Below are 13,158 nucleotides of genomic sequence, written 5' to 3'. Positions count from 1 at the left end.
TTCTCTAATTGAGAGATCTGCCCTCTGTCTTTCAAAGGGATGGTTTCTCCCAATATGCATTTACTGCAGAATAGTAAATTTTTACTTGTTCCTAGACCATTTTGTCTTCATACATGTAGTAAATTTCTAAAGGCTGTGTATACCATACCCCTTATTTAGCCATGACAGAAAATATACATTGCCTGAAAAACAGAAGGTACTGGAAAGATACCTGAGCAATTAAATTCAGAAATAAAGTTTACATGTTTATCCACAAACACATGCATATATAAACATACCAAAATAATACAAGTTTATTTTTTATAAAAACTTCTAAAAGGTTTCCCTAGTCACCCCTTTAAATTTCTAAAAGATTTTCATTAAAAGTCTGAAGGCCAACCGATGCTGACAAACATATCACTTAATTGACTGTCTTGGTATTAACAGTAATAACTATATTTTGGCATAAATTAAGAATTAGTTTCATCAAACTACATATCCTCTTAATATATGGGGGATGTCATATCACACATATTTAGTGGCCGAGATAAATAATAGTTAACTGGGTTTTCTCTTTTCATTTAAGACCTAAAATTTCCCAAACACTTTGGCCAAACTACTGAGGAAGTTTCTCCTTGTATCAAGAGCAATCTTCTGTGCATTTTTCTACCAAATGTGAATAATCTCTGGCCATCCACACCAAAAAAAAAAAAAAATATATATATATATATACAAAAGAGTGTTAGGCATCATCTCTTTCAGAGTTTGATTTACAGTTTCCATGTTGACAGATCTCACAATAAAAGTCTTACACAAATTACCTTCCTTCACAGTGCCAAGAATGACTCAGTGCTATAAGTTCTATTACAGATATGTTCTGACCACCTATCATTATACATTAACTCATGGAAAAGGCACAGGCTCAAAGCTGAATCACCTCCTCAGGTGAGCACTGGCTTCGCTGTGCTGTGACGTGGTCCTGTAGAAGTGAACCTATTAGACTGAGATCACATCAAGTGTGGCACAGTGCCCAGTATGTACAGATTATTATTAGAATTAGTAGTAATAAATGTGAATAGTCATTCATTGGAAGGGAGGTCACTAAAATTCTAGGTGGCTTCATTAATTGCCTACAAATAAGAATGTCAACATTTCCATCAAACACATAATGCTACATAATGTTACAGCCACAAAACTTATTTTGAAATAGAAGCATAATGTAAAATGTTCATCAAAGACTGTTTCTTCATCAAGTTAAAAATAAGTTCCATTCAGCTCTATGATTTCAGATACTTAGAATACCATATGTATTTCAATAAATATCTGTTTACTTGCTTCTGAAATGGCTATTGATGGACATTCTCAGGGTACAATTCAAACTTTTAAAAATGAATTAATAAGATAAAATTGAGTTATACTCTGAGATATTAGATTTTCATTTGCTAGAAGAAAATAAGTAAAATTTCATAACAAAAGTATAAAGGATCAGATTTCAAAACATTTAAGGATTGTAACAGAGAAGTTAATTACTGGCAAAACCAAATTTTCTTGTTTAAAAGTTATACTTTGTTGAGTGTGTTACTGACCAAAATTAATCTTTTAAAAAATAATTGGAATTTTTAATTGAATTATTGGGAAGACTCTAGTTGAAAAAAACACATTTCAAGTGTACAACTCAACAAAATGTCATCTGCATACTGCACCGTGTGTCCATCCCCCAAAGCGAAGTCTCTTTCCATCCCCACTTCCCCACCCTTGTCCTGCCTCTGTCTACCCTCCAACGCCCTCCCCCTCAGCTACCACCACACTGTTCTCTGTGTTTATACGTGTATATACAGGATTTGTTGCTTAATCCCCTCATCTTTCATCCAGCCCCCACAAACCCTTTCCCCTTCTGACAGCTGTCAGACTGTTCCATGTATATATGCCTCTGTTTCTACTTTATTTGTTGGTTTATCTCGTTCCTTAGATTCCACATATAAGTGAGATCATGTGATATTTATCTTTGACTGGCTTATTTCACTTAGCATAATAATTTCCAGGTCTGTCCATGCTGTCTAAAAGGTAAAATTTCCTTTTCTATGGCCAAGTAGTATTCCACTGTGTAAATGTACCACAGCACTTGGACTATTTTCAGATCTTGGCTGTTGTAAACAATGCTGCAGTGAACATGGTGGTACATATATTTTTTCAAATTAATGTTTCAGGTTTCTTTGCCTATATTCCCAGAAGTGGAATCATTCGGTCACAAGGCAGTTCCATTTTTAATTTTTTGAGGAAACTCCATACTGTTTTCCACAGTGGCTGTACCAGTCTGCATTCCCACCAAGAATGCATGAGGGTTCCCCTTTCTCCACATCCTCATCAGCACTTGTTGTTTGTTTATTCATTAATGTTAGGCAGATGTAAGGTGATACCTCATTGTGGTTTTAATTTGCAACTCTCTGAGATAAGTAATATTGAGCATTTTTTCATATGTCTATTGGCCATCTGTATGTCCTCTTTCAAGAATTGTCTATTCAGGTCCTTTTCCCATTTTTTAATTGGGTTGTTTGTTTTTTTTAGTGTCAGATTGTATAAGTTCTTTATACATTTTGGAAATTAACCCCTTATCAAATGCATCATTGGTGAATATGTTCTCCCATACAGTGGGTTCACTTTTCATTTTATTGATGGTTTCTTTTGCTGTGAAAAACCTTTTTAGTTCGATGTAGTCCCATTTGTTTTTTTTTTCTTTATTTCACTTGCCCTAAGAGATATATTAACAAAAATATTGCTACAAGAAATATCCAAGATTTTACTGCCTATGTTTTCTTCTGGGATTTTTATGGTTTCATAACTTACATCTAAATCTTTAATCCATTTTGAGTTTACTCCATGTATTAAGAAGGTGATCTAATTTCTTTGCTTTTATTTTTTTTTTGCTTCTATCTGTCCAATTTACCCAGCACCATTTATTGGAGCCTATCTTTAGCCCATTGCAGTTTTTGCCTCCTTTGTCAAATATTAATTGATCTTAAAGGCATGGGGGTTTTTTTAGGGCTCTCTATTCTGTTCCATTGATGTCTGTGCCTGTTCTTGTGCCAGTACCAGGCTGTTTGGATTACTATGGCCTTGTAGTATAATTTGATATCAGATAATGTGATACTTCCAACTTTGTTTTTCTTTCTCAAGATTGCTGAAGCTATTTGGGGTCTTTTGTAGTTCCAAGTAAATTTTTGAAATATTTTTTCTACATCTGTGAGATGTGCCATTGATATTTTAATAAGAATTATGTTGAATCTGTAGATTGCTTTTAGTATATCAACATTTTAATGATGTTAATTTTTCCCATCCATGAACACTGCATACACTTCTACTTCTTTGTATCTTCCTCAATTTCTTTCATCAGTATCTTATGATTCTCCAAGTAGAAGTCTTTTACCACCTTGGTTAAATTTATTCCTAAGCACCTTTTTCTGTTGTTGCTAATAATAAATGGGATTGTTTTCTTAATTTCTTTCTGGGTTTTTTTGTTGTTTTCCAAATAATTAGAATTATTTATAATATAGTATCTTAGCTTTGTTTTTCAAATATTAATGTTCATTCTATCATTTCCCACATTTTGATGCCAAAAATTTCCTTCTGTCATTAAATATAACTTTGCTCTTAACCAAAAGTTGGAAAAAATATCAATAATTTCAGTCATAAAATTTATAAGCATATATAAAAGAAATTATATACTCCTTCAACTTCAAAACTGAAAGATTAGAAATGCCTTGACATTATTTTCTTTAGCATGTGGTTCTTAGGATCTTACATAGTAGTGCTGGATTCATGTGTATCGACTTCAGCACAGGGAAGAATGCACACACCTGGGTTCAAGTTCTAGCTATGGCTGTAGTTCTGAGTTCTAGTTCTGTTCCTAGGTCTGACCCTACGTTAACATATTAAAATTCCTTGATCATTACTGAAAAATACCTGTGAAGGTATCTTTAATTTCTGAATACATTCACCAGTTAGTGAGTATTCTGTATGTATCCAGCCCTGCCTCTGAGGCACAGATTTAAAAGACAAACAAAAATTTTCATATCTTTGACCTCATGGAGCCTAGAATTTAGCATCAAAGACAATCATTATGCAAAAAGTTACATGAATATTTATGTATAGTCTCACCACCTGCTACAAAGGAAAAATTTAGTGTGGAATGGAGTGTATGGCCAGCAAAGGTTTGCCTGAGGACACAATAAAGCCAAGACATTCGGGATGAGCAAGTGTAAGACAAGAGAAGGGAAAGGGGGTAGAGAGTCAGAAGGGAAGAGATGTATGAACCTAAGGAGATGAAAGACTTGGGGGCTTTAAGGAACTGAAAGGCAGCTGTGAAAGCCAGAGATGGGGAAAGAGTAAGACGAGTGCCCTGCAGAGATCAGTCAGATTGTGCAGAGCCTCCCAAGCAAATTATTGTCTGTGTCATGGATTGTCAACTTCATCCCAGGCACAAGGAGGAACATATGATCTTCAGGGGGAAGCTAAAAGTCAAGAGTTCTGGTGATGCAGTCCATACCTTCTGAGGTGCAGAGAAGGGCAGAGAAAACAGAGAATGGGCAGACGGCTCTGAAGAATAATCGACAGAAGTCACTAAAGGGTTTCACACACAGGTGTGATATGATGAAACTTGCAGCTCTACAAAATCGTCTGCTAAGTAGAGAATGGATGAGGATACTTGCAGTACAAGCAAAATCGATGATGTCTAGAACCATGAGTTTAGCCGTAGAATGAACAGAAGTAAACAGATTTGAACTACCACTTGAAAGCACAGTGTACAAGACCTGGTGATTACAAGCAGAAAGGGGACAGAGAGAGAATAGTATTGAGAATGACTTCTCAATTTCTGAAATGAGAAATAGGGAGTTACCTCTGGATCATATGCTGTAGGTACTGTTGGAGGAGGCACAAAAGCAATCTTTCTTGAGCTTAAAACCTAATTTCTTCACAAAGGCTTTAGTAAAAGCATGATGTGCTTTAGTGCTTTAGAAAAATCACTAAAACTACGATGGTCCATTTGATATCTAGACATATGATGTTAAAATATGTGCATTATATATGTATATATATGTACATGTATATATAGATATAGATATATATCCACATACTATTATATTTAAATTCTAAGCCCTGAAGAAAAACCTTGAGAAATGGAAACCTTCTAGCTCAATACAATATTTATAAAAATAGACAGACCTTCATTTATATTGTGCTTCATAGATTACTCTCACCACCCTTTCATTCAAACCTGTCTGAATTTGTATAACACGTTACTTATTATGCTTAATTTTTCATTGTTCACCTCTACCCACTAGAATGTAAGCTCCAAGAGAACAGTGATTTTGTCCATTTTATTCACTGATAGGCCATATGTCTGAAATAGTGCCTCATTTATAGTAGATGCTCAATATATATTTGTTGAACAAATGAATTAAGGAAGAACAAAGTGTTAAATGACTGAATCATGTCTGAAACCCTGTAAGTAATACACGGAAAATTCTCTTCATTTTGTAGATGAGAAAAAAGAACCTACAGAATTTAAATGACATTCCTTTGTAGTAAATACACTAAACCAGAACCTAATCCAGACTTCCTGACTATTAAATTCAGTAAATCCATTTTTCATTAATGCTTCCTAGGCATCAGATTTTTAAGGCTTCTGCATGTGCACACACGTGCACACACAGTTGTTAGCCTAAACACAGGCTTGTTTTCCCTGCCTATAATTGGTATTTGCTTATATGACAGGAGAGGAAATGGACCTTAGTGGTTTTCTCTCCCTGATAATCAGTAAGCCATCACGAAAATAAAAAGAGAGGACTTACTCTCCCTCCAACAGCAAAATCTTCAGATATGGTTATAAGCTGCGCCAACATGATACAAAACAAACAAGATACGTGACAGCCAAGTAAAAGTACAGTATATTATAGCAGCTAGGCCTTAGTTTTTTAAAATGGAAATGGTCTAAAAGGGCTGAACTTCGCAACAGCCCAATTTATAATGAGAATTAAATACAAAAATCAGGGAGGGGTCAGTAATATCCTTGCCTTTTGTCACCACAACTAACACACAAATGACTCTTAAGAGCCTTAGAAGAATACAAAAGATATTATCATGTTTAGCAGAATAATGGTGGGTAGAAGGGGCTACAGACATAAAGTATGAGAGAAAGTAATGACATGAATCAATAATGTAAGTTCCCTAAATATCTCTTTAAAAGCAAAAACATGCTTTCTTGTATTTCTGATTACAAACATAATTTTTCATATTTTATTAAAAATGTCATGAAAATGAAAATACCTATAATCTCATCAGAGAAAAACCATTTAGCATTTTAGATTGAGTATCTTTACAGACTTCTATGTACATATATAAATTTTAATTAATTTTATACATGTTTTATAAACTTTTCACTTAACCATATCTAACAGACATCTTTCATGTAAATAAAGTTCTGTATCTACATTTTAATGTCTGCCTAATTCTTCATTATGTGGATATAACATAACCCATGTACATAGTTTTTTACTGAAGGATGTTTGACTTATCTGCAGTTTGCTTCCTTTCATGAACAACTATATAGGATATTCTTGCACATATGACAGTATAGCATGTGGGATTTTCATTTTTTAAAATTCAAGAAAGTGTAGTTCAAAGGGCAAGACTATTTTGCCTTTTAGTACATATTACCACACTATTCTCCAAAAAGGTGATTCCAAGTTTATACTCACATCATGACATACAATAATAGTCATTTCCCCACACCAAGTATTATCAATTTCATATTTACCCATTTAATAGGTAAAAACTAGTCTCTCAAAGATGTTTCATGATTCACATGTTTATTGGCATGATCTTCTTTTTCATAATGGTGTGTTTCCATGCCCCAAATCCACAGAAGTAGATTCTCTGGGAGAGGGGCCCAGGACTCGGCTTTTTTTAACACACTCAGCAGATGATTCTCATAAACACTCAGATCTGAGAATCATCCCATATGCTAAGTGTTTATAGTGCTGAAGAGCTTACAAAAGGTTTGGCTTACTTTGTCTCCATAGGAAGATCCAAAGACACTTTCAGAAATTTAAAGGAAAAAAAGCTCAGAGAAGCTTAGTAACTTGTCCAACGTCACATAGCTAACAAAAGAAAGAATTCTTCATAATACTGTAGAACAAAAATAAGACATTCTTCAATTTCAAAAATCTTAAAATTGTCCATCTTAAGTTGGAAAATATTTGGTAATAAACTGTGTGACTTGAATAACTCATATTTATCCTTAGGCTTAAAACTCACCATGTATATTATATAATGTTTTTATGTTTAAACTGGTATGTTTTAAAAAGAAACACTCTTACAGAGAAAACAAAGACTAAGTATGTGTTGGGGAGTAAGGCATGGTTCAAAGCCCCCACTAACAGCTCATTACACAACTATAAAGTATTTAATTCATTTTGAAAGAGAAGGGATTTTCAGGACCAGCTGACAAACGCCATTCTGAAAGAAGACAACTGTTCATTGCAGCACAACGATCTCTGGTATAGAACCACAATCCAGTAGGATAGCGAGTGTTTTAGAGCAAACAGACCTTTGCAATTTACTAACTGCAGCCTTTTATTAAATTCTTCGTGTCAGTTTCCTAACCTGTAAAATGAGAACAGTTCCAACCTTACTGAGTTTTATGAAGATTTTTTTAAAAGGAAAAAATAAGTAGGTCAAGTGCTGTGTATCTGGTAGGTACCTAGTTATTCTGTTTTGTTTTGTTTTGTTTTTGTTTTTTCTAAAGATATCATTAAGAGCAGGAGTTGTTTTTCCGAAAGACGGACTTACTAACTTGGCAGAAACTGAATGCTTCCATATGATCTCACAGTATTTTGACAACTTAACTAACTGTTTGGTGCACAATAGCTGTAGCAAACTCTCAAGCAAAACAGGACCCACCAAAAAGTCTATTCAACCACCTAGGCAAAGCTGGGTTATTGCTGATGATAGACAGTGTAATGTACAGTTACCAGGAAAAAAAAAAACACCTTTGCAATACTCAAAATATTACCTGCGCATGGAGTTTGACTTGGAGGGCATTCATACAAAAACAGAAAATTAATAATGTTTTCCTTTCCTAAGAAGATAAGCTTAAATGTTAAAGTAATGGAACATATGTATATTGGTCACATGTGTCACCAAATCTGGTGGGAAAGTTAAAGGTTTTTTAATAATTTGACAAGCGCTTTCCTTCAGCAGTACTCAATGTTTGGTAAAAGATAAATTCTGAATACTAATATTCAAGAAATAGTAGTTAGCATTTTCTATATATTGAGGTGCTTTCTCAAAAATAATCCTGTATACTAATATAGAGCCGCCTATGTTTCTTGAAATGTAAAGGAAGATACAAGTCATACATTATGTTACCCCTTTAAATTTAAAACAAGTTAAAATTAAAATGAATTTATACAAAAAAACTAATTATTTCCTAATTTCATATAACTCAAAAACTTTTCATTATCTGTTGTGTTTCCAAAGTCAGTAGTAGGTCCAACTTTTCAAGTCTGGACTTTGCAATTCGACATGTATGTGTGTTTCTGTGGACTCTGTATAATGTTTATGCAGGTCATTAAATGTAATCATAGTCTAAGCCAGAAATAGCAAAAGAGGCTATTTCTCTTTTTAAAGGACTCAGAAATTTTTCACCATACTTTAGCTAAAGTGCCTAAGGAAACCATGTAGTGATTTGTGAGTCCTCAGGGAGTGGCACGGTCTTCTTTCCTCAAGAGGCCTCACCTAGGGCAATCAAAATACATTACAAAATGCTTATTGAATAAATGAATCCCACATTATTCAAATACTGGTACTTTCAATGGATGAAATGTAAATATATCACATAGGTCTTAGACTTCTTAACACAGAGCACACCATCGGTTACCTGTGTCATACCCTCCAAAATAAGATGGATAATTCTGACTGAAAGACAAGCCCCTGCTATCACCATTCACGTTGGTTTTGTTTTTCATGGAGCTGGCTGAGAATCTGACTAAACAAGCTCCAGTCCAGTCAACTGATTACATCAGCATGTCCACAGATAAAAACCACCTGAGCCTTCCTTTGCTCGTTAGCACAAATATGTTTCAATTCTTTTGAAACAAAAAGAGAAGCTGATTTCAAAGAACAAATCAATATTAAAGATTCTTATCTGGATGCTATTTTAAAGGACAGAAAGCAAAGAATATCTTTGTGGGCTGGTGAATTTTAATACTCATCCAGAAGGCTGATTTACAATACCTTGATCACTGGAGTGTTCTGTAGTTTAACTGATTAATATTTGCAAAATGCTCAAAGTGAAAATCCTAATACTTATGATACAAATATGAAAATATTTATATCAAGGTTAGCACTTGCTATTTTAATTCAACCCACAATTCACTAAAAAATAAATAAGCACATACCAGTAGAATGCAGTTTACAAATAGAGTTTTTTATAACACTGAATTTAGATACATTTGTAAATAAAATTTAAACATTTCTTCATGAGAGCTACTATTATGTAAACCAATTTTCCAGTTTTCAAACCTTGTCAGAAAATTGTAGAATCAATTTTTTTTACACAATACACTTGTAAACAGGGAGGGGTTGTTGATGTAAAATAGGAATTTACCCTTTAAGGTTTTGCCCACACAGACCTGAAATTATAACCTTAATTTCATGAATGTGTCTGTCATCATAGCTTGCAAAGCACTGTGTGTTCTACAGAAGTTATTAACCCACATGATTAATCTTATAAAAGTTATAATGCTGCATAGACATTTATTATCCCCATTTTTCAGAAAAGGCAATGTGATCATAAGTAAATTACCCACAGTTATCCAGAAACCAAGTAGAAACAGGATTAACCCAGGCTCATCCTCTTAACCATTCCCTTAAAGAGTTCATAGTGAGAGCCAGGGTTAATTAAAAAAATACTTGGCTTTGGAAAAGGAAGAAGAAAAATCTTTACAATAACCCCACTATAAAGTAGTTTAAAAAGTAAAGTATAAAAAGTCCATTAAATCTATGACTTTTCAATTCCAAATTTATCATTTAATCAACTTACATTTCCATCTGATCCACAGTAACATGAAAATGTCACACGATTTCACTCAACAATATTACCTCCTCGTTATAAACGTTGCTGGGCCATTTTCAGAAATACTCAAGCCATTTTTCTTTTGATCCCTGCAACAATAGACCCTGGAACAACAGGTACTGCTGTCCCCATTAGATGAGACATTGTTAGAGACCGTGAGGATCCCAAAGCTGTTTGAATTTACATCTCCAGTGCTTAAACTGTGGCTGGAACTCAGTAAGTACAAGACCATAACCTCACCCCCACCAAAGGGCTTAGTTTGTTAGAGCGGCTGGATACACCAAGGTTGTGGGTCTGAGCTCTGGTCGGGCACATGTAAGAAGCAACCAATGAATGCATAGAAAGTGGAACAAATCGATGTTTCTCTCTCTCTCTCTCTCTCAAAATATCAATAAATGGTCTTAAAGCCACTAAATGTCAAGTTTTCTTAATTTAAAAAATTACCAAAACATAAAGGATGATAACCTAGGTCTTCTATCATAAGTCCTTATTCTCTTTCCCACTGTCATTTTGTCACTCTCCTCATGGGACACAAAGCATGACTTAGAGCAAGATGCATTGGAATTATGATTTATTCATTTCCATGGTGAGAAACTCATTTAAAGTGCATTGTGTCTACTGGAAGAAACAGAGGAAATCATTTTTATCAATAATATGGCTCATGAGAAGAGTACAATGCCTTCTAAAAGTGAGGCCAACACCGTAAGGTTAAAGCACCAAATGAACAGTTGTTTAGCTGCAGTTGTCACTTCCTTTAGAAGGTATTTTTCAGGATGGGTTGTTAAATTTTAGAGTTTTTTACTAACCCTCAGAGGAGGGACTGAAAATTTCCTGCATGGGTGCTCCAAAGGTGGAGTGAGATACTGCTCTGAAAGTGCTCACTCAGCATACAGCCCTGTTCCATAAAACTTTATTTGGCCATTTCAAGTCAATCTAATTCAAAATGACAAAATAAAACCTGCACTCATAGATGCCCTAATGCTCACATGACCCTGCTTCCCAACCATAATTTTATATTAGTTGTTCATTATTTAGATTTAATTTTTTGAAGTACTGAAAATGTTTAATGAAAAAAAATGATTATTTTGTTTCTTAGTGAGATCAGACCTTTTCTCATATACATATTTTTATTTTTTATTGATTATGCTATTACAGTTTTTCAAATTTTTCCATCTTTACCCACCTCCACCCTGCCCTCCCAACCCTCCAGAATTCCCCCCTTAGTTCACGTCCATAGGTTATACATGTAAGTTCTTTGAGTCCTCTGTTTCCTATACCATTTTTTACCTCTCCTCATCTATTTTATGCCTACAAATTATGCTTCTTCTTCCCTATATCATTCCCCCCATTCTCACCTCTCCCCCTCCCCACTGAAATCCTTCCATGTGATGTACATTTCTCTGATTCTGTTTCTGTTCTGGTTGTTTGCTTAGTTTTTATTGTTGTTGTTTGTCTTTTCTTTTAGGTTCATTTGTTGATAGTTGTGAGTTTGTTGTCATTTTACTGTTCATACTTTTGATCTTCTTCTTCATAGATAAGTCCCTGTACTGTTTCATATAATAATGGCTTAGTGATGATGAACTCCTTTAATTTGACCTTACCTGGGAAGCATTTTATCTGCCCTTCCATTCTAAATGATAGCTTTGCTGGACAGAGAAATCTTGGATGTAGGTCCTTGCCTTTCAAGATTTCAAATATGTCTTTCCAGCCCCTTCTTGCCTGCAAGATTTCTTTTGAGAAATCAGCTGATAGTCTCATGGGAACTCCTCAGTAGGTAACTGTCTCCTTTTCGCTGGCTTCCTTTAGGATTCTCTCCTTATCTTTAATCTTGGGTAACTTGATGATGTGCCTTTGTGTGTTCTTCTTTGGGTCCAACTTCTTGGGGACTCTCTGGGCTTCCTGGACTTCCTAGAAGTCTATTTCCTTCGCCAGATTGGGAAAGTTTTCCTTCATTATTTATTCAAATAAGTTTTCAATTTCTTGCTGTTGTTCCTCTCCTTCTGGCACCCTTATAATTCCAATATTGGAATGTTTCAAGTTGTCCCAGAGGTTCCTAAGCCTCTCTTCATTTTTTTTGAATTCTTGTTTCTTCCTTTTCTTCTGGATGGATATTTATTTCTTTCTTTTGTTCCAAACTGTTGCTTTGAGTCCTGGTTTCCTTCCTGTCACTGTTGGTCCCCTGAATATTTTGCTTTATTTCACCTTGAGTATCCTTCATTTGATTTTTCACTTTTCTACCAAGCTCAATCAGATCTGTGAGCATTTTGATCACCAGGGCTTTAAATTCTCCATTAGATATGTTGGTGATCTCCTCCTCACTTAGCTCTCTTTCCGAGGCTTTACTCTGTTCTTTCATCTAGGCCATATTTCTTTGTCTTGGCACAGCTGATATGTTATAAGGGGTGGGGAGGGGGGCTTAGGTATTCACCCAGACAGGGCCACCCTCCTTGCTGCACTGAGGCGCTGCCTGTAGGGGAGGGGCCAGAGAGGGAACAATGCAGCTCATCTGCTCAGCTGTGGTGCACTTTCCAACCAACTCTCAGGTGAGACTGGAAGTATCTCCCACTGGGTGCAAAACCCTCCATAGTCCACAGTCAGCTCTGAGTCTCAGTTTCCCCTTAAGTCAGCCCCTCTGCATAGCCCCTGAGCTAAGCAGCCAGCCCGCCCCCAAGGCTGCCACATCCTGGCGGTTTTTCTGAGTCAGCCTGTGGGGTCTGCCACCTTACCAGTCTGATTGTTCTGGTTGATTTTTTTCTTTAACTCTTTGGTTGCCAGAGTTCCAAAGCACTGTGATTTTCTGGCACTTTTGGTTATTATCCTCCTTTTGGTTGTGTGACGAAGCAAAGGGTTTCTACCTACTCCTCCATCTTGGCCAGAACTCTCTCATATACCAGGTTTAATTTTTTAACTGTTTGCATCTTTTCCTTATTACTTTTATAATGAAGCATACTGTAAGAAATTTAGAAAGGTAAAAAATAATAATAAAATTATCTGTCTTACCCAAAGCAAAGACAATCACTGTTAGGAGCTTTGTTAATTTGTTT

The 13,158-nt window shown here is 35.3% G+C and overlaps 1 protein-coding gene across 2 annotated transcripts in view; it reads right to left on the bottom strand.

Annotated features, from left to right (window-relative positions):
- PRKD1 (protein kinase D1) overlaps window positions 1-13,158 on the bottom strand; it is a 325,575-nt gene that overhangs the window by 288,301 nt on the left and 24,116 nt on the right. The window lies entirely within an intron of this gene.

This window comes from Phyllostomus discolor, chromosome 1, assembly GCF_004126475.2.
Source record: "Phyllostomus discolor isolate MPI-MPIP mPhyDis1 chromosome 1, mPhyDis1.pri.v3, whole genome shotgun sequence".
In the NCBI taxonomy this organism is placed as follows: domain Eukaryota; kingdom Metazoa; phylum Chordata; class Mammalia; order Chiroptera; family Phyllostomidae; genus Phyllostomus; species Phyllostomus discolor.
The sequence above is the reverse complement of the archived record's forward strand: the minus strand, read 5'-3'. Positions and strand labels throughout refer to the sequence as shown.